The following is a 20,310-nucleotide window of genomic DNA, read 5'->3' as shown; positions in this document are numbered from 1 at the left end:
CCATCATCTCTCTCTCTATCAGTTATCACTTCTCTACTTCATCAGTCTGATGAATGGTCCTAACAGAAGCCCTCTGTTCATGTCCCTCCACAGCTCCTGACTGACCTGCTCATTTTCACCAAAGTTTGTATTTTGCTCAAGATTTCAGCATCTGCAGTCCTTTGTCTCTTACCTCTTGGACTAAATTGGATTGCTTTTTTTTTCTGGACTTCAGAGGTTGAGGGTCACGACAGATATGTAACATGCGAGTTTATATAGTTCGGAGCCAATTTGGAGGTTGTAGTGTTTTGTAGCCTGATGGTTTTAGGGGGAAAAAGCTGCTTCTGAAACTGGATCTTACAGTTTTCAGGCTGCTATACCTTCTTCCCAATGACAGGAGTGAAATGAGAGCGTGGCCAGGATGGTGTGGGTCTCTGATGATGCTGTCTGCCTTTTTAGGACAGTGACTCTTGTAGATCCCCTAGATGGAGGAGACGTCAGTACCCATGATGGACTGGGCAGTGTTCACAACATTTTGTGATTTTTGTCATTCCTGGGCATTTGAGTTGCTGAACCAGGCCATGATGCAACCAGTCATATGCTCCCTGCTGTACATCTTTAGAATTTCAAGAGAGTATTTGTTGACATACCAAATCTCCTCAATCTTCTAAGGAAGTAGAGGGATTGATAGACTTTCATCATGATTGCATCAGTTTGCTAGGTCCGGGACAAATCTTCAGATATATGCACGCCCGGGAATTTGAAGCTTTTGACTCACTCCACCACGATACCGTCGATGAAGGCACGTTTGTGGATCTTTGTCCTTCCCCTTCCAATGTTCACAATCTGTTCTTTGGTCTGACTGATGCTAAGAGCAAGGTTGTTGTTCTGGCACCATTTGGTCAGTCGATTGATCTCCCTCCTATACTCTGACTCTTCGGCATCTGTAATTTATTCAACAGCGGTGGTGTCGTTAACGAACTTGAAGATAGAGCTTGAAATGTGTTTGGCTACACAGTCATGAGGATAGAATAAGTAGAGCAGGCAGCCTTGAGGTGCTCCTCTGCTGATGGTTATCGAGGAGGAAGTGTTGTTGCCAATTCGTACAGATTGTGGTCTGTTGATGAGGTAGTCGAGGATCCAATCACAGAGGGAAGCGTAGAGATCAAGTTGCGTGAGATTGGTAACCAGCTTGCAGGGGATGATGATGTTAAATGCTGAGCTTAGTCTATGAACAGATAAAAGTATATCAAACATCATGGGTGGTAATTAGAGTCCTTTTCCCAGGGTGGGAGATCATTGCTTTAAGGTGAGAGGTGGAATTTTTAACGAGATTTGCGAGGCAAATCTTTTACACAAACAGTGATAGGTACCTGGAATGTATTACCAGGGGTGTGGTGGGAACAGATATGATAAAAACATTTGAGAGCCATTTAGCCTGGCACATCAATAGACAGGCAATAGAGGGATATAGACCATGTGCAGGCAGATTATATGGTTTAAATTGTCATTGTGATCATCGCATGCATGGTGGGACTAAGGTCCAGTTTCTATGCTACATCGTTCTATCCTCCAAGCCATGAATGCTACTTTCTGAACTGAATTGCTGAGCAAGAATTCCTCCTCTGTCTTATTTGTGTAGAAAGCTTGAGGAAACTTATTTTTGTACAAGAAAAATTAACATAAACAAATCCACATGCCAAAATATATGCAAGCCTCACAGCACCTCTGGAGGACATGGATAGGTGATGTTTCGGTGGGGTCGAGTCTGAAGAAGGGTCCCGACCCAAAATATCACCTATGCATGTTCTCCAGAGAATCTGCCTGACCCACTGAGGTACTGCAGCATTTTGTATCTTGCTCCAGAGATGCTACTTGACTAGCTGAGAGTCATACAGCACTGAAACAAACCCTTCGGCTCAACTTGCCCATGCCAACCCATTGGACTTCTCTGTTGTTGTAATGCTGCACTGCTACAAAACTATATTCTGTTCTCTGGTATTTTTCTATTTTCTATCCCTACTGTACTTGTGTATAGCTTCTTTACCTTTATACATTATTTGGTTTAATTGGAAAACATACAAACAAAAGGTTTTCATTCTCAGTACATGTGACAACAAAAACAATATCAATACCAATATCTTCACTTTAATTCTCTTTTCCATTCCTACTTCGACCTCATTGTTCTCATCATTTTACATTGCTTGAATACTGCCCAACGTAAGTGCAAAGAGGATTGAGTCTGAAGAAGGATCCAGACTTGAAATGTCACCTTTCCAAGTCTTTCAGAGATGCTGCCTGACTCGCTGAGTAACTCCAACAATCTCCCATCTGGATACATTTGTAGCCATTGGGACTTAATATAAAATTAAAACAAAATACATTAATCAGTAATAGCATATTCTTTATACATTCAGTGGCACTTCATTTTAACTTTCCTGTCCAGCTGGGCATGTATGACAAGTAAATTGAAGATCATGAACTTCTCTCAGTCAGCTAATATGACAGTGAAGAAGTTGAAGCCAAACATTTCAGTTCACCAAACCATTTATTAGTAGTTATGAGTTTTACCTACATCTGCAACGATAGGTTAAGTGAGTTGGATGGGAAAATAACACACTAGGTTGAAAAAGTGTGATAAAATGGGATAACAAAGAAATAGCATTAAAAGGCGATCAATGGTCAGCATGGACTCAGTGGGCTGAAGGGCCAGTTGCCATGTGGTATTTATCAATCAATCAATCAATCAATCAATCAAAGAGTCCCAACTCAAAATGTTTTTGCCATTCCATCCACGGATGCTCCCTGACCCACTGAGTTTCTCCAGCACTTTGTGTTTTGCTCCAAGTCTACTCCAACTAATTACTTTAAATAACTGACTCTCAGTTAATAACTAAAATTGTATCATTATAATAAAGTTATAATTATAGCAAGTTCTTCCTTTCCAATGCAAGTTGAACTGTGGATCGAAGTTGTTTGCTTATGTTATGCGTTTACTCTATGGTATCAGATTAAGTTTGAGTGGATAACTGCTTTGCCAACATTGAAGTAGTAATTATTTAGGGGAAGATTTCAAAATATGAATCATAGGTACAATTGTGACCATAGCAGGAATTTTCTTTTAGTTTCCACTTGCGCAGCAAGATAAAAGTAGATAGGTAATGTGGTCACAATTTAATGTTGACCATATACTTTACAATAACTATGAGGACTGCAGTTTTGTGTGTATATGTTTGTCAATAAGTGTGTCTCTTTGGAAGGATGTAATAGCATTGTACTCCCATCTTTATAAGAAACTGGAATAAGAATGGCTACTGTGGTCACTAACTTGACAACAATCCAAGTGTTTCTGTACAGTGCTAATATACTTACTTACCTATAATCCGGGAGGTACTCTTGAAGTTTGGAATATTAGTATGACGATAGCCTTCCTTGGTACTGGCCTACAAGTTTCTTCATCAACTCTTCAAGAATTGTACAAATAACCTATTGTATTCAGTAAGGGGCACATAAATGTATTGAACATATGTAAGAGCATTTCATTCTTAATGGAACATCCATACTTAATGTTTCATCAGTGGGCTGAGGTACAATAAATGTATATACATGTATAATATGTGATCCAAAAAAATAGCACCTTGCACTTGTTCTGACTGAAAGCTCAACTTGGGAGTTTTGACACAGCGGGTCAGGCAGCATCTCTAGAGAACACGGATGGGCGACTTTTCGGGTCAAGACCTTCTTCAGACTGATGCAGCAGAGAGGAGATATGTGATAAAAAAGGGGCAAGAGAAGGGGTGTTGAAGGGCTTCACAGTGGTCCAGCTGGTAGAGCTGCTGCTTCACAGCGCCAGAAACCCAGGTTCAATCCTGACTGAGTGCTGTTAGTGTGGAATTTGCACAATCTCCCTGTGAGCGTGTGGGTTTCCTTCCACATCCCAAAAATATGTAGGTTTGTAGGTTAATTAATCTGTATAAATTGCCTCTAGTGTGTAGGGAGTGGATGTGAAAGTGGGATAACATAGATCGAGCGTGTACGGGTGATCGATGGTTTGTGTGTACTCGGTGGGTCAAACAAGCGTTGGGAAGTGATAGATGTCTCCAGCTTTCTGCAGAGACCACACTCTCCTTGACTCCTTGTTCACTCCTACTACTCCACTTCCCCTGCTTCCTCTCAGGCACTGTCCCCTGCAATCACAGGAGGTACAATGCCTGCCCTTATACCTCCTCCCTCACCTCAATTCAGGGACCCCAACCGTTTTTTCAGATGACACAGAGATTTACGTGCACCTCTCTCAAACTCCTAAATTGCATTTAGTGCTCATGAATTGGCCTCCTCCCCATCAGTGAGACCAGGCATCGACTAGACCAAGGCCAGCTAGAGTTCTCTATGCTTGTCATTTTAACTCTTGCTAATTCTTATACTGACCTGTCTGTATTTTACCTTCTCCACTGTCAGAGCGAGGCCATGTGAAAACCGAAACAACAATGAGGAATTGTTGGGTAAAAAGACCCTAATGGGAGTTATCTTCAGGCCCCCAAACAGTAACCTCGACATAGGGTGCAAGTTGAATCAAGAGCTAAAATTGGCATGTCGCAAATGTAATGCTACGGTGGTTATGGGAGATTTCAACATGCAGGTAGACTGGGAAAATCAGGTTGGTAATGGACCCCAGGAAAGGGAGTTTGTGGAGTGCCTCTGAGATGGATTCTTAGAACAGCTTGTACTGGAGCCTACCAGGGAGAAGGCAATTCTGGATTTAGTGTAATGAACCTAGTGCATCAGTCAACTGAAAGGAAGCATGCAGGTACAGCAGGCAGTGAAGAAAGCCAATGGAATGTTGGCCTTCATAACAAGAGGAGTTGAGTATAGGAGCAAAGAGGTCCTTCTGCAGTTGTACAGGGCTCTAGTGAGACCACACCTGGAGTACTGTGTGCAGTTTTGGTCTCCAAATTTGAGGAAGGATATTCTTGCTATTGAGGGCGTGCAGCTTAGGTTTACAAGGTTAATTCCCGAAATGGCGGGACTATCATATGTTAAAAGACTGGAGCGACTAGGCTTGTATACACTGGAATTTAGAAGGATGAGAGGAGATCTTATCGAAACGTATAAGATTATTAAGGGGTTGGACACGTTAGAGGCAGGAAACATGTTCCCAATGTTGGGGGAGTCCAGAACAAGGGGCCGCAGTTTAAGAATAAGGAGTAGGCCATTTAGAATGGAGATGAGGAAAAACTTTTTCAGTCAGAGAGTTGTAAATCTGTGGACTTCACTGTCTCAGAAGGCAGTGGAGGCCAAGTCTCTGAATGCATTCAAGAGAGAGCTAGATAGAGCTCTTAAGGATAGCGGAGTCAGGGGTATGGGGAGAAGGCAGGAACGGGGTACTGATTGAGAATGATCAGCCATGATCACATTGAATGGTGGTGCTGGCTCAAAGGGCCGAATGACCTACTCCTGCACCTATTGTCTATTGTCTATAACAAGACTTCATATTCCATTTGGAGAGCTTACACTTCAATGGCATGAATATTGAATTCTAAATTGTAGATAACAGTTCCACTTTTCATCTATTCAGCTTACCACCACCCCCTTCCTTTCCACAACCTCTGTCCCCATCATCTAGTTATTTTTCCCTTCTCTACCTCTTCCATCTACTCAACCGGATCCTCCATTTTTCTCCTTCCACCACTTTTCCTTTCTTTTCACCATCCCTCCCTTTGGTACTGGTTCGATATTTCATTTCTAATTTGTTGATCAGATTTTGCCATTTGCACACTTTTGTCTTCTCCACTTATCTCTTCCGGCCTTGGTTACTATCTCCACTCTTCTATCACCCCACTTGATTTGCCTGCCAATCCACTTCTCCTTATCTCATCCACCTCTCACTTGCTAGCTCTTGCCTCTCCTTTTCCTCTGCCCTCTTGCTACCTATCTTTCCTCTACTCAATCTAAAGAACGGTGCCGACGCAAAACATTGTCTCTCCATTTCTCTCCACAGATGCTGCCTGACCAGTTGAGTTCCTCCAGCATATTATTGTTTGCTTACGATTTGAGCACCTGCAATCCCTTATGTTTCCACTTGGGGGTGTTATTGCACTGGAATGGTCCTCATCAAAGCACAAGGTCCATAAATAAAATGTGGTTATATTTGAAATCCATATAATAAACTGCAGGAACAAAATGCTGGAAGGTAAGCTCAGCACCACTTAGATACTGGCCAAAGGTATAAATAACTCGAGCATTAAGTGCCTTGAGCACTTGCATTCGTCTGCATTTTGTAAGTCTCCAACGTTGAATTTGTCACTTGTTTTATTGCTTCAAAGTCAAAATAGCACGTTCTTAATCACAGAATGAAGAGAATGTGAGCTCATTCCACTGAAGCCAGAGAATTTCAAACTTTGTAAATCTGGTACAATGCAGTTTGCTAAAGTGTGAAAGAATCCAATAATTATTTTGTCAGTCATTAAATAAATCACCAAGAACAGAAATGTGACTGGAACTGCTCTTCATTGAAATTCTGAATTAAACATTATTGGCAAAGTTCTGCATTAAACACCTAATCGTGTAATAGTAAGATGAAGAGTTAATTGTGTACATTTTGGATTTTTGGAATATATTTACCTTGGAAACATATGCTGTTTATTTTTCTGCTGCATTGTCCAATTGTTTCTATGATTCCAACAACCAATAAATCCAGCTGTGTGAGAGATTTATCTTTGTAACCTCATTCTGAAATGCTCGTTAATGTGCAAACATGAATACTAATCTACTCTGGGATACATTGAAACAGCCAACTCAGGGATTCCAATTATTTCCTTCCAATTTGAACACCATTTTCTGTTTTTAGCTTTAGACCCTTGAATTTTCCCCATTTGGGTGCAGTTTAATTTTTCAGAAAAGATTTCTAAAAGGTTGGTGTCTAAACTCTTCTGGCCTCTGTTGTAAAGGAACTAATATAAACTTTAGCTGAAACATTTTCCCGAAGAAACTTCTCATCCTGCAAAGATGATGGTGTTGCCATGGCTATTTTTTTTAATGCTAAGCCCATTTGCAGCATTTAGAATTAAAAATAAATGTTCTTTAATTCTCTTAACTAGAGCTAATTTAAGATAATAGAAATAAAATGTTCACTAATATTTTTGCACCGACTGCTAAATATGACCTGAACCAAAACTCATGAATCTATTGGGTAGTAGTAATCGCTGCTCTACTACATGTTCTCAAATTTGAACTACCAACAGAACGCATCACAAGACATGATGCTTTTTTTACAGCACCATTCAAATCCATGACCTCTACCACTGAGACAGACTAAGATGGTGGGCTCGTGGGAGCACCAGTAACTCCAAGTTTTTCACCATGCCATAAACCACCCTGAACTGGAAGAATATTACGATGTGGCTAGATCAGAAATCCTGGAAATCCTATCAAATAACATAGTGAAAGTATTTCTAGAATGTGGATTAGGCTGTGAAGAAAGGTGGTTCACAAATCCCTTATCAAGAGTAATTGAGATAGAATACTGTGAATGAATTAAATAATGGTGCAACTAATTTTGCTGCATTTATCTGTATTAAAACCATCTCTCTTGCTCTTCCCTCACTAATACACAAGCTCATACATGCACACACATACATATCAGGCAGGCAGCCACACACACACGCACACACACACACACACTTCTAGGTCCTTGGGTACTGTCCCCTCACCATCATTTATTTTTACTGCTCATAAATAAACAACACTTGTACACTATTACCCCATCCCTAATCAGAAAGTAATGCAAAACCAAAACAGCCCCTGCAGACCACGGTATCCATGCCAGCACTGAGCTCCTGGTCTTCTTTGCCATGGGATTTCAAAGGCTTATTTAAGTATTTATTAAAATATTGCAAGAGTCTCTTCTTCCACCATCTATTCGACCAGATTTCAACAATCCTCTAGACGAATAAAATCCTCCTCCTATCCTTTCTAATTCTCTATACCTCTTATTTCAAATCAATGTCCCCTGGTAATAGACATTTCCTTTGAGGGAAATGTTTCTCACTGTCCTTGCCTCTGCCCCTCATAAATTTGTATACTTAAATGGTGTCTTGTTAGCTTTTTCCATTAGAATTTCTGATATCCATTTCCAAAATGCACCATCTATTGCCATTTTTTAAAGATTTGTCACATGTATTAAGATTCTGTGAAAAGATTTGTTTTGCATGCCATCCAAACAGATCAGATAATAATAATAATATAATAATACATTTTATTTGTCATATGTAGGTTGGCACAGGGTCAATGATACAATGAAATGTATTTGACAAGACAACGGATCACCTCAGCAGTAATATTCCAAGGATAAATAAGATTTTAAAAATGACATTAGTAAGGTAAAAAGACAATATTAAAAATAGGTAAAAAGACAATATTAAAAATAATCAACATATATGATTTGAAATGTGTTTATGAGTTCAGAAGCCTGATGGCCTGATGGTACAAACTATTCTCAAGTCCGGTGGTACGCGCAGCCATACTCCTGTATCGTCTGGGTAACAAGGAGAACAGCCTGTGTGCTGGGTGGCTGTGGTCCTTGATGATGCTGTGTGCCTTCCGCTGGCACCGCCGGTGCAAAATGGCCGGGAGACAGTTGCCAGTGATGTGCTGTGCAGTCTTCACCACTCTCTGTAGTGATTTGTGGCTGTGGGCAGAACAGTTCCCGTTCCAGACTGTAATGCAGCCCGTCAGCAGGCTCTCGATGGTGCGTCTGTAGAAGTTTCTGAGGATGCTGGCGTTCATGCCAAACTTCCTCAGTCTTCTCAGGAAAAAGAGCCGCTGATGGGCCTTCTTTGTTATTGTGTCTGTGTGCAGTGTCCAGGAAAGGTCCTCAGTGATGTGCACACCGAGGAACTTAAAGCTGCTGACCCTTTCAACCTCAGCATCACTGATGTGGATGGGGAGGTGTCCATTCCCCCGTTGTCTCCTGTAGTCCACGATCATCTCTTCAGTTTTGCTGACATTGAGAGAGAGGTTATTTTCCTGGCACCAGCTATTTAGTGCCTTTACCTCCTCTCTGTAGGCCATCTCATTGTTGTCTGTGACGAGGCCCAAGATGGTCGTGTCGTCAGCAAACTTTAGGATGCTGTTTGAGCTGTGCTTAGCAGTACAGTCGTGCGTGAACAGGGAGTACAGGAGAGGACTGAGCACACAGCCCTGTGGGGTGCCTGTGTTTAGGATCAGTGAGGAATTCTGGGGCCTTCCTGTCAGGAAATCGAATATCCATCCGCAGATGGAGGTCTCCAGTCCAAGATCAAGGAGCTTGGGGATGAGTTTTGAGGGAATAATAGTGTTGAATGCCGAGCTGTAGTCAATAAAGAGCATTCTCACATATGTATTTCCTTTGTCCAGGTGGGTGAGCGCAGTATGTATTGCCATGGCGATGGCATTGTCCGTGGCCCTGTTTGGTCTATATGCAAACTGAAGAGGGTCCAAGGTGTCAGGGAGAGAGGAGCAGATGTGAGTTTTGACTAGTCACTCGAAGCACTTCATGATGACTGATGTAAGTGCGACAGGACGGTAGTCATTTAAACAGGAGGTTACTGGTTCCTTTGGAACAGGAACGATGATGGATGCTTTGAAGGAGGTGGGAACCACAGACTGACTCAGAGAGAGGTTGAAGATGTTGGTGAACACCTCTGCCAGTTGATCAGCACACGCTCTGAGGGCTCGCCCTGGAATACCATCCGGCCCTGAAGCTTTTTGAAGGACCGCTTCACGTCTGCCGTTTGTAAGGACAGCGTGGTAGTCCCTCTGCACACCTGTGGACTCATGGTGGGGCCTGTGTTGTTTGCATCGAACCGCAAGATATACCATACATAAATACAATCACACCAAACTCAAGTACAACAGATAGAACAAAGGGGAAAATACAGAGTCGAGAATATAGTTCTGAACATTGTAACGAATTGTAGACCATCAGCACAATAATTGAACAGTACCCTAGCATATGGAAGGACCATTCAGGACCATTCAGGAGGGGGAGAAACTGTTCCTGAGTCTGGTGATACACACTTTCGAGCTTCTGTATCTTGTGCTGGATGGGTGGGGAGAACGAGTGACCGTGATGGAACGAGTTCATGATTATGTTGGCTGCTTTTCCCAGGTAGCATGTGGTGTAGATGGATACAATGGTGGGAAGTCTGGACTGTGTGAAGGACTGGGTTACATCTACAACTCAGTGATTTTTGTGGTCTTGCCTTCTTTCTTGAACTTGATCAGCATTGTCTCCTTGTTGAGCAAATCTTTGATTCTAACATTTTGGAGTTTGCTTTCCATTCCCTCCATGGCCTTGCCCCATCCTTTATCTATATGACCTCCATCCCTCAAACTGAGCTCTCTGCATTGCTCCAGTTCCGGCCTCTTGATCATCTCAAATGGAGCCTTACTTTCAGCTGCTGAGACCTAACGTTCTGGAATTCTCTCCAAAATGTCTCAACCTCTCTTTCTTCATTCAAAACATTGGTTTTAATCAGTCTCTGGCCATATTTTAGACATCAAAATCTCCTTTTATGTGTGGTTTAATATTTGCTGTTATGCCACATTAAAGTCCCTATACAAATATAAGCTACTGCTTTTTTTTCATCTTGGTTCTCCAAACCCATTAAGATTTATTTGTACATCACAAGGTGGAAACACAGGAGTTAAATATGGAGATGTTTGATTTCTCAAACACTTCTGATTTATGTGACATTTAGCAGCACACCGACGTTTGGTCTCATTCCCACTGCGTGGACCAAAGGGCCTACAATAACATAGCTATTGGACCTAAAGATGAATTGACAAGATGGATGCTATTACTAATTTGGCCACTCACGACAATAAGAGAAGTGCACAGAAGATAATCACAAAAAGTTGGAGTAACTCAGCGGGACAGGCAGCATCTCTGGAGAGAAGGAATGGGTGACGTTTCGGGTCGAGACCCTTCTTCAGACAAGTGAAGTGCACAACTATGTTAAACAATCTGTATATATTAATACATTGTGTATTATACACACACGCACACATATATATATACACACATATATATATATATATATATATATATATGTATGTATATACATATAAACAACACATGTGTCTCTAAATCTAAAAAAAAATCTATAAATGTGCAAGTCCAGCGTGAATATGGATACATTTCTTCTAGTTCATTTTGTAACAAATCTTGTTTATCAAGTGCGCGGCAGACACTATTTCTCAGTTGTGATGTATTTATTCTGCTGCCTGAAAGTGGTTTGAACATGCTTTGTGTTTCTTAGACTCCTCAGATTATTGGATTGCTATTTTTAGAAAGCCCGAGCCGTGTGTTGCCACTAGTGCGAGCTCTGATCACATCTCGGTGGCAGGAGACTGGATTTTCTAACCATTAACCATCTCTCTTCCTCATCCTGCTTCCAATGAATATGGCGGGGTAGAGTCGATCGCAGTTCGCTCAGTTTTTATTCACACACCAGTTTCGTAACCTTTGACAGACGGGAATAAATCGCTGCCGAAAGGTCAGTCGCTGCTCTGAAATCCTACTAATCTTGCAATGCTTTTGTGATCCGCAGATTAGAAGGTCGCCTTCGGCCACGAGTTTGGGAGCGGCACAAGGCAAAATGTTCAAAACACTGTTACCAAGTGAGAATATCAATTGTGCTAGAAGTGGGGTTTTCAGAAGTAAGCAGGACGCAGTTACCGACAGTGTGTAAACACACTCGCGCGGGTACATGGGTGGGTTGCTCGCTGATCAACATGTTTGCAAACTGTAGCAAAATGCGAGAATTAGTCGTGAAACGACATGATTCAGATGAGTCAGCGGAGCCTCGTGAACAATATGCCTAGAGAATGCTAATCAGTCCTCTCTCTCCCTGTTACTCTCGCATCTTCTCCAGTCCTGTTCGCAGTCTTGTACTGAGTTGGTGTGGTTTACCTTTCATACAGGTGGTCTTGCATTTGTTCAGATGCTGCCACTCGCATTTCTGTTTCGCGTTCGACACCCACTGTGACTAATACACGGTTCATCTAATATAGCTGCAGTTGTTTTATGCCTGCGGATCATTTAGACAGAACCAGCTTTATGACCCACCGCATCTCGTTCCAACTGTGTCGACGTGATGCGATCTTTGTGTAACCGAAGGCAAATATACTTAATTGACCGAACGAAAATAATTGAAATTGCTTTAAGCAGATTAAAAACTTTAGATGCACCTTTGCTGGCATCATATGGCAAGCACTCCTGCATATACCTGGCGGTATTACACCTGTTTATATATGATTCCGGATCCATTGCATCTTTATTAAAAACCGGCATGAGTTTCCAGCAACGTGTTGATTATCCCCCGCCGCAACTGTTTAGACAGCTAAGTTTGTTCGCTATGCTGGAATCAAATACGGCGGGATGGATTGGGAGTGGGGGTGATTACTAATGTAATCCCATTGGGATTGAAAGACGTTTGAAAAATAATAATTTGATTATTACAGTTAAGCACAAGAAAACGAATATTAACACACACTTCTGAAGATTTTTTCTATCAACAGCATTTGACAAAATTTCCATTAATTTCAAACTAGGTTGTGTCCTCCAAAATTGGCTTGGTGATAAGATGCAGAGTGTACTGGAAGGTGTTTTTCTAAATGGATGTTTATGACCAGTAGTGTACTGCAGAAATCAGTGCTGGGATCCTTGCTCTGTGATATACATTCATAACTTGGTTTTTAACGTTGGAGGCATAAGTTTGCAGATGACCCAAAAGTTGGTGATATTGATGACGGTGAGGGGGGTTTCTCTGAGGTACAGCAGAATATTGATCAGATGGAAAATTGGCTGGCACATTAACAGAAGGAATTTAATCCTGACAAGTGCAGAGAAAAACATTTTGATAAGTAAAGTAGAGGTATTACATATACAATAAGTGATAGGGCAGTAAGGAAAGTTAATGAACAATGGGACCATGAGGTTTACTGTAAGACTTTGTTCCCTGAAAATGGTAACATTGGTACATAGCATGGCGACGAGGCATATGGTCAGCTTACCTTCATTGGTCAGGACAGAGAATATAAAAGTTGGAACGTTATGTTGCAATCTAGAGGGATGATTCACACCTTGGAATGCCAACTATTCTGCCCAAGATCACAAGAAATTGCAGAGTCATGAATGCAACCCAGTTCATCATACAGTCCTCTCCCTCAGTGACTTCATTTAGACTTCTGCTACCTCAGGGAGCAGCCAACTTAATTAAAGACCATTCATCCCCACCTTGGTCATTTTTTCTTCTCTCCTCTCCCTAAGGGAAGAAGATATGAATGCTTGAAAGCAAATCCCAGCAGATGCAAGAACAGCGTCTTCCCTGCTGTTATCAGACTCATGACATGAGCAAATCTCTCATATGCTAGTAATGAATTCCTGATTTTCCAATTTACCTTTCTGCAGCCCTTGCATTTTTATTTTATCTGTAACACTGCCACACTGTATTTTCCACTCTGATTATTTTTTCTTTTGCTCTACCGGATGCACTTATGTTTAGTATGGGCTGCCTGGATAGAATGCAAAACAAAGTTTTTCACAGTCTCTTGGTATATTTGACAATAATAAACCAATACCAACACTAATCCCTATCTTACAAAATATGAGTTGGATTGTACTTGAAGGATTGTCTGCAGCTCTGGTCACTCGTCTGTCGGAAGGATGTGGTTGTGCTGGAGACTGTGCTGAAGTAATTTATCAGGATGTTACATGGATTAATTATACCTGCAATGAAGGAAGTTGATGGGTGACCTGATAAGAGGTATATCAAATTATAACAAGCATAGATAGTCAGAATCTTTTTCCCATGTATCAAAATCAAGAAGGCCTGAATTTTATGGTGAGAGGAAGGGGATTTATCGGGGATTTGAGGGGAATTTATTTTCACACAGAGCGTGGTTGATCTGGAACTGATGAATAGAGGAGGTGGTGGAGTCAAATACAATCACTATATGTAAAGACATTTGGACAGGCATTTAAATAAACAAGGCAGAGAAGGATACAGGCATTGTTTGGCAAATTGGACGGATGTCATGGGCAAAAAGGTCAGCATGGTCATGGTGAGCTGAAGGGTATGTTTCTTTGCTGTAAAACTCTATGACATTGACTTTATTAACATTTGCTTGGAGCAAACGATGTTTATGCCACACTAGGTAATTTTTCTATGGGCCACTTGAGGCTGTGTCTCTGGCGTTGTGAGAATTGTATCTCTAGGAAACAAATCAGAAGAAAATTTGGCTATTGCCCCTGAAACATATTATCATTGGAATAGTATTTTGAGCAACTTGTCTGAGAACATAAGTAAATGTTAATACCAATAAATCACGTATAACCCATAAAAAATAAAGCCCGTGTTTTAAGAGAAATATCATATTCTGATGTGGGGTTTCAACCCAAAACAAACCCATTCCTTTGCCTCCAAGTTGTTGCTCAACCTACTCAGATCTTCCAGCAGTTTACTTTTTGCTGGAAATTTCAAGTATCTGTTGCTTGTATCTCCATCATAGTTTCTGCCTTACTTAAAAATAAACACATACAGTATTTTTTTAAATAGCAATATCTACAATATCAAGAAGTTTACAATGCAGTTGATTCCATATACAACTAATTTGTGAGCTGGAATGACAAGCTGGTCATAGCTCTCCAATGGCTATGAGAGGTGTCAGAGATTATGGGGAGAAGGCAGGAGAGTGGGGTTAGGAGGGATAGATAGACCAGCCATGATTGAATAGCGGAGGACACTTGATGGGCTGAATGGCCTAATTCTGCCCTATCATGAGCTTATGACCTTATGAGACAGTTGATGCAGCTAATGAGCAAATTCAATGATTTGTGAAGCAGATTTCACGAATCAACTTTTAGAATATATCAAACTGAGTTTGGCTTTGAGGGGTCTTGATGAAACTGAGTCAATGGGCATCGAAGGGAAAGGACTCTAGTGCTGAGAGTCATTCCTTGCACAGAGGAATATGGTTGTAGATGTTGAGATCAATCATCCTAGCCCTAGGATATTATTGCAGGAGTTCTTAATGAAGTGCCCTCGGCCTAGCCATCGTCAGCTGCTTCATCAATGATCATCCTTCCATGGTAAGCTCAGAAGTAAGGATATTTGCCAATGATTATATAGTTTTTAATTTGTCTTGAGCAAGGCATTCGGCAAGGTTACACATGGTAGGTTGCTCTGGATGTTAGATTGCATGGGATCCAAGGAGAGACAGTTGAATGGATAGAAAATTGGCTTCATGAAAGGAAGCAAAGTGTGATGGTGGAAGGTTGTTTTTCAGACTGGAGGCCTATGACTAATGGTGTGCCTCAGGGTTTGGTGCTGGGCCCATTGCAGTTCATCATCTATATCAATGATTCGGATGAGAACGTATATGGTTTGATTAGCAAGTTTTCACATGACAAAAAAGTGTGTGGTATTGTAGATAGTGAAGATGGTTGTCAAAAATTGCAGCAGGACCTTGATCGGCTGGGCAAGTGGGCTGAGGAATGGTTATGGAATTTAATACAGAAATGTGAAGTGTTGCATTTTGGTAAGGACCGACACAGTGAATAGTAGGGCTCTGGGGAGTGTTGTAGAGCAGAGGGATTTGGGAGTGCAGGTACATAGTTCCGCTAAAGTGTCATCACAGGTAGATAAGGTGGTCATAAATGCTTTTGGCACATTAGCCTTCATCAATGAGAGTACTGAGTATAGAAGGGAGGTCATGTTACAGCTATATAAAACATTGGAGAGAGAGAGTGCAGAGAAAATTTCCAAGGATCTTGCAGAGCTAGAGGGTATGAGCTGTAGGGAGAGGTTGAGCAAGCTAGGACTTTATTCCTTGGAGCACGGGAGGATAGGGGTGATCTTGTAGAGGTGTATAAAATCATGAGAGAAATAAATCAGGTAAACACACAGATTATTTTGCCCAGAGTAGGGGAATAGAGAACCGGAGACATAGGTTTAAAGTCAGGGGGGAAAGATTTAATAGGAACTTTTCTTCACAAAGGATGGTGGGTGTATGGAATAAGCTGCCGGAGGAAGTAATTGAGGCAGACACGTTTAAGAAGCATTTAGGAAGCTAAATGGATAGGATAGGTTTAGAGGGATTTGGGCAAAACGCAGGCAAGTTGGACTATTATGGATGGGGTATATTGGTCGGTATGGGCCGAAGAGCCTGTTTCCACGCTGTATGACTCTGTGACTACTTCTATTTGTAAATCCCTAGCTCATGAAACAGCCCATTTTTGTTTGCAGCAAGATCTTAACAATATTCACACAAAGGGTAATAAATGACAACTATTTATCGGGATGCACATTGTTTGGGAGCAGCTCCATCCAAGAATACAAGAAATTACAGAGAATTGCGGATGCAGCCCAGACCATCACACACCCAATCTCTCATCCATTGACTCAATTTATACCTCACGCTGCCTTGGCAAGACCAGCAGCATAATCAAGGATGAGTCGCACCCTGGCCACTCCTTCTTCTCCCCTCTCCAATTGGGCAAAAAGTGTAGAAGTGCGAAAATGCACACCTCCAGCTTCAGGGACAGTTTCTTCAAGTTATCCTATTCTGTTATCTGTTGTTCAAGTGAACCATCCTACCACAACTAGAGAGCAGTCCTGAACTACTATCTACCTCATTGAAGACCATCGGACTATCTTTGAGTCTTATCCCGTTCACTCCACTCTTTTTTAATATCTGATTATTCCACTTTGAGATATATTAGCACCTGTTTTCACTTAATTCCTTTGATTCAATAAAAATGAACTGTTAAAAGTCATTAAATAGATAACTCAAGTAAATCAGAAGAGGTCATGAACTGACACATGTGTACGAGCATCTTCTTTACATGTAGAAGCAAAAAACTGCAGATGCTGGATTACAAAAAAAAGATACAAAGGGCTGGGGTACCACAATGGGTCAGGCAGCAATCCCAGAGAACATGGATGGATGACATTGTGTTGCTTGATGTTACTCCAGCACTTTATGTCTTTTTTATTCTTTACATCTTTTTCATGTCTTGAATTTGCTCGTACGCAATGGCAGTTCCCCGGTTTGTACGCAATTGTCTATGATTTGACTGGTAAAGGACATGCTGGTAATTTAAATATCTCACTCCTGGTAACAGTAGCCATCCCATCGATCATGATTGAAGACTCTGCCTCCAAGTATAACCTAGCAAATACAGAGGAGGTAGTATACAAATTGATTTTGTTATAGCGATTATTTTAACATGTAATAATATTAAAGAATAGTAAATGGCCTTAATGTTGTTTATTACGGTTGCACATAGTGTTTATCCAAATCAAATTATTTAATTTCCACAAATTGGACAGCAGTCATATAATTTATTAACAGGGAATGGGGCTTGAAATAAGATAATAGATTGTATTGAAAAGATAAGTGAAGCTGAATAGGATGTTTTTGCTGTTTACAACACTCAGCAGTGGGTTAAGGTAGTTATCTCATTGCTGGCACTGGTGTTCATTGTTCATAATTATATTCTGAAAATATATTTAGCAATACAATTCTGCTGCTGCCAGAAAATGGAATCAAAGGATTATTTTCATCAAATCACATAACAAAATGCTCACTCTACATTGTTGAGACCTCGCGAAGATTAAGGCAGTTGTTTTACTGAGTTTGTTCTCTGTCCGCCTAGGTTAGTTGGAGCTGTTGGTTGCTATCAATATTCATTCTATTTCCTATTTCTGTCCTGACTCTGAGTTGAAATAAGATAATAGATTGTATTGAAAAGATAAGTGAAGCTGAATAGGATGTTTTTGCTGTTTACAACACTCAGCAGTGGGTTAAGGTAGTTATCTCATTGCTGGCACTGGTGTTCATTGTTCATAATTATATTAACAGGGAATAATCCCTGGAGCTGTTGGTTGCTAGCTATATTCATTCTATTTCCTATTTCTGTACTGACCTTTCTGGCCTCAGCCTCCTTCACTGCCACTGAAAATAAGTTGCCTGGAACTTGGCCACCTTTTTGTATGCTGTGGATTTTTATTATTTTTAATTTTTATTATTATTATGCAATTTTAATTACTAAATTCAAATATGAGAAGACATTAGTGCTTTTGCTAATGCTTTTGCTGATGGGCTGCTGTAGAGAGGACCTTGGCCTGTGTTGACTGGTGATCAATGGTGGAATTTTGGATCACATGCATGAGTCACCAATGGTGCAGTGTACTTGTGCAGTAGCAGGCCTGCTTCAGCGCTGGTTAAAGTGGTCCTGCCAGACCAGGCTGCAGCCGACAATGCAATCCTAGCACCAAACCACACCATGGAAGGGTTCTGTCCTGAAAAGTCACCTATCCATGTTTACCAGAGAGGCTGCCTGACTTGTTAATTTACTCCAGCACTTTGTGTCCGTTCACAGCAATAGCCGAGCTATTAATTCCACTGCACCCCCCCCCCCCTTCAACCCCTCACCCACCCCAATCTTCTTCAGACTTCCATCTACCTTCGACCTGAAAAGTATTTGCAGCATCCTATGAAATCTTGAGGCCAGTGCACCACTGAATCTCACTGCAGCCCATTGAATCTCCCAGTTAGAGTTGGTGGTGACAGCTTCTACCTACAGAAATCCAGGCTTCATTAAAGCTATCCTGCACACCTGGTGGGAGGTTTCCGAAATGTCAGAATCTGTGCCAGTATTTTTATCCAGAGATATGTGCTGGGCAATGCACAAGAAAATAAATATGGATATATGCTAATATGAGCTAAAGCCCATGACCTGGTGGCGCAGTGGTAGAGTTGTTGCCTAACAGCTCCTGCAGCGCTGGAGACTCTGGTTCGATCCCGACTACGGGTGCTGTCTGTATGGATTTTGTACGTTCTCCCCGTGTCCACGTGGGTTTTCTCCCATACTCCAAAGATGTACAGGTTTGTAGGTTAATTGGCTAAATGTGTATGTGTGTGTAAATTGTCCCTGGTATGTGTAGGATAGCTTTAATGTGCGGGGATCGCTGGTCAGCGCAGACTCGTTGGGCCAAAAGGCCTGTTTCCGCGCTGTATTTCTAAACTAAACTAAACTGGAGTAAAAATGAATCTATTACTCTTTGCTGCTGCTGTCATGGGATAAGAAGTTTTAAAAAAAAAGAATGATCTTGGCCGTGATACATTGCATGATGATAGAGAGTACAGGTGGGTGCTTGAAAGCTGGCAACAGTTTTGATAGAGGCAGAGACAATTAACCATATAACCATATAACCATATAACAACTACAGCATGGAAACAGGCCCATTCGGCCCTACCAGTCCACGCCGACCATTCTCCCTGACCCAGTCTCATCTACCTGCTCTCAGACCATAACCCTCTAATCCCCTCTCATCCATATACCTATCCAATTTACTCTTAAATAATAAAATCGAGCCTGCCTCCACCACTTCCACCGGAAGCCCATTCCATACAGCCACCACCCTCTGAGTAAAGACGTTACCCCTCATGTTACCCCTAAACTTTTGTCCCTCAATTCTGAAGCTATGTCCCCTTGTTAGAATCTTCCCCACTCTCAAAGGGAAAAGCCTACCCACGACAACTCTGTCCGTCCCTCTTAAAATTTAAAAAACCTCTATCAAGTCCCCCCTCAACCTTCTACGCTCCAAAGAATAAAGACCCAACCTGTTCAACCTCTCTCTGTAGCTTAAGTGCTGAAACCCAGGCAACATTCTAGTAAATCTCCTCTGTACCCTCTCCATTTTGTCGACATCCTTCCTATAATTTGGCGACCAGAACTGCACACCATACTCCAGATTCGGCCTCACCAATGCCCTGTACAATTTTAACATCACATCCCAACTTCTATATTCGATGCTCTGATTTATAAAGGCAAGCATACCAAACGCCTTCTTCACCACCCTATCCACATGAGATTCCACCTTCAGGGAACAATGCACAGTTATTCCCAGATCCCTCTGTTCCACTGCATTCCTCAATTCCCTACCATTTACCCTGTACGTCCTATTTTGATTTGTCCTACCAAAATGCAGCACCTCACACTTATCAGCATTAAACTCCATCTGCCATCTTTCAGCCCACCCTTCCAAAAGGCCCAAGTCTCTCTGTAGACTTTGAAACTCTACTTCATTATTAACTACACCACCTATCTTAGTATCATCTGCATATTTACTAATCCAATTTGCCACACCATCATCCAGATCATTAATGTAAATGACAAACAACAGTGGACCCAACACAGATCCTTGGGGTACTCCACTAGACACTGGCCTCCAACCTGACATACAATTGTCAACCATTACCCTCTGGTATCTCCCATTCAGC

At 41.5% G+C, this 20,310-nt stretch overlaps 1 protein-coding gene across 9 annotated transcripts in view; it reads left to right on the top strand.

The window, feature by feature from the left end:
* LOC144606022 (histone deacetylase 9-like) overlaps positions 1-20,310 on the top strand; it is a 514,560-nt gene that overhangs the window by 18,796 nt on the left and 475,454 nt on the right. For 8 of the 9 annotated variants that reach the window (XM_078421873.1, XM_078421839.1, XM_078421825.1 and 5 more), the window contains exon 1: positions 11,372-11,516. The exons of the other annotated variant lie outside the window; for it this stretch is intronic. The gene's annotated coding sequence lies outside the window, so the exon portion shown is untranslated. Of the gene's footprint in view, positions 1-11,371; positions 11,517-20,310 lie in introns of those variants that run through there. 9 annotated transcript variants of the gene reach the window in all.

This window comes from Rhinoraja longicauda, chromosome 2, assembly GCF_053455715.1.
Source record: "Rhinoraja longicauda isolate Sanriku21f chromosome 2, sRhiLon1.1, whole genome shotgun sequence".
NCBI lineage: Eukaryota > Metazoa > Chordata > Chondrichthyes > Rajiformes > Arhynchobatidae > Rhinoraja > Rhinoraja longicauda.
This window is presented reverse-complemented; position numbering and strand designations above follow the sequence as displayed.